Source organism: Triticum aestivum, chromosome 2D, assembly GCF_018294505.1.
Source record: "Triticum aestivum cultivar Chinese Spring chromosome 2D, IWGSC CS RefSeq v2.1, whole genome shotgun sequence".
In the NCBI taxonomy this organism is placed as follows: domain Eukaryota; kingdom Viridiplantae; phylum Streptophyta; class Magnoliopsida; order Poales; family Poaceae; genus Triticum; species Triticum aestivum.
This window is the reverse complement of record NC_057799.1, coordinates 46,760,264-46,762,931: the sequence shown is the minus strand read 5'-3', so window position 1 is coordinate 46,762,931 and position 2,668 is coordinate 46,760,264.

Sequence of the window (2,668 nt, the reverse complement as noted above, 5' to 3'; positions counted from 1 at the left end):
AGCTAGCGTAGGAATGCCCCGTGAACCCATCCGGCCCTGGTGCTTTGTCTCCGGGCATAGACTTCAACACCCTTGCCACCTCGTCCTCCGAGAAAGGCACCTCAAGGTGCGCCAAATCTAGCTTTGGCAAGCCCAGCATGTCAAAGTTGAGGCTCCTCTTGCGCTGCGGCTTCGAGCTGTGGATGTCATCAAAGTAATGGTCCACCGCCTCAGCAAATTCCCCCTGCCTCATGATGATTCTGTCATTGCATCGAAGGCTCATAATGGCGTTACACCACCTCGTATGACTGGCATGTTGTTTGAAGAACTGCGTGCTAGCATCCCCTTCCTGAAGCCACGTCATCCGAGACCATTGGCGAGTTGTGGATCTTTCTAGCGAGCATAGGCCAAGCAGCTTTCTCTTTAGGACCCTCTTCAGTCCGATTTCCTTCTCCAGAAGTTGTCTTGACTCCATTGCCACATCCAGACGAAGAATTAACTCGAGGGCAATGGCTATTTGGATTTTCACATTCCCAAACCACTTATCGCTCCACCTTTGCAAAGCTTTGGCTGTGGTCCTCGGCTTATTATCTAGCACCATGAATGGATTCTCGTTCGGGGGAACGGACGCCAATGCGGCCGCCACCACATCACAGAATCCCTCCGCCTTCGCCCAGAATGCCTCAAAGCAGAACCGCTTGCCCGTTCGAAAGTCCGCGTTATATCCAGTATAAGGGGGCAGTGGCCCGTCACGGCCGAGAGAAAACACGAGGGGTACAACTCCTCCCAGTCCATCGTAGAGAAAACGTGATCAATCTTCTCAAGGGTGGCGCTTCTACGTTCATTCAACCACGTGACCTTCTGCCGTTGAGATAAACCTCCTTGACCTCTAGGAGATTGAGATTGTTACGGAATAGCACCATCATGTGACGGTTGATAGCAGTGTTATTCTTGTCTTCCGGGTTAAAATCGCCCATGATTGCCCATGGTTCGGCTATTAGCTGACGAATATCCACTAGCTCATGCATGAACTCCAACTTCTGGGCATCTGGTTTGGGCCCATAGACCTCGGTCATTCACCAATGCGATGACGACCCAGCAGGCTTGACTAGCACGGGGATCGCATTATCCATGTAATGCGGGTTCGAAAGCTGAACCACTAGGGGATCCCAAGCTAGAAGGATCCCTCCACGCGTGCTGGAAGCAGGTAGGTAATAGAAAACTCTCAAATTTATTGCCCAAACAGTGCGTGACTATAGCCGCGGTTACAACTTCCATTTTCGTCTCCTGGAAACAAACTACGCTAGGATTAGCCGCCGAAACCACTTGGTAGATTGCACTCCTACGAGCTGGATCGTTGAGACTATAGCCGGAGTTAAAACTTCCATTTTCGTCTCCCGACTACATCCTTTAAGTATCATAAGCCACGTGTTTGGCTCAAACACTTGTAACTCTCTAATTACAAGTCCAGGTCCAAATAAATGCAAGTCATACACATACTACGTACTATTTGATACACACAATTCTAGTTCTAGTCTTGTAAAGACGATATACTCCTAGATGGCTAAATCAAGAAGAAGGATGATAGTCGTGCGCTACGCTGCTGGTGCCGAGCATGTGGCCCAGCAGAAGAAGCCAATGGACTTCATGTATCCGACACACTTCCGTTTGTAGTCGCGAATCGGCAGCGCTCCATTGGCGCGAAGCGTCTCTTCGTTGGCCAGCAGGTACGTGACAAGCTGAGCTCTGAACCTGCAGAAGCGGTTGGAGCGCCGGTTGGCGGTGCCGTAGTACTTGGCGGCTCGCTCGTAGAAGAGCAGCGCGTCCGGGAGGTCGTTACGGTCCAGGTGGAGCTCGGCCAGGTCGGAGCAGGCGGTGGCGGCCAGCCGCAGGTCGCCGTGCTTGACGAACAGCGCGAGGGCCTCCTCGAGCGCGAGCTTCATGGCGGAGACGTCCTCCTCGCTTTTCTCCTCGATGTCGGCGTAGCATTTCGCCGAACGGAGCAGCGCCGACCCCGCGCTCAGCTCGCTTCCTCTCTGCATCAATGTATGGCGACCATGATATCATATGAAACTGTCCAAAAATAGCTAGGAGTAATTAACACCAATTCCAAAGAAAAAACTTGAAACAATATTTTACCCTGAGAGAATAGGCGGCTAACTCGCCGTATGCCTGTATCGCTTTTCTCCAGCTTCCGGCTCGGGTGTACATGTAGGACGCGTCAGCAAAGTCCTTCCAGCCGGCGAAGCTCTTCCCGCTCCGCATCTCGAACCTGCACCGGGCCATGAGCCGGTCGCCGCACCCCTCCGGGCCCTCCCCATCCCGCTCTTCCTCGCACTCCACCAGCACCTTCTTGCACCCATCGCACAGCACGCTTTTGCACCCGCCCTGCGCCTTCTCGTCCTCCTCCTCGGCGTGTGTAGGATTGACACCCATAGAAGAAGAGAAGCCCGCACACGAAACTGTGCGGCGAGAAGCACATACCTCGACCAAAGAACTGGGGGTATGCCTACAAGATACCACTACTACGTTGAAATTCTTTCGAAGACCACTCGGGGTATGCATACCACTATTACGTTGAAACTCTTTCCAATATGGATCCATTTCTTTCTCGACAAAAAGTGCCTAAGCTTCTTCAGTTTCACAATCACACTAGGCAACTCATGTATGCCGGATGCAAAAGGTCTAG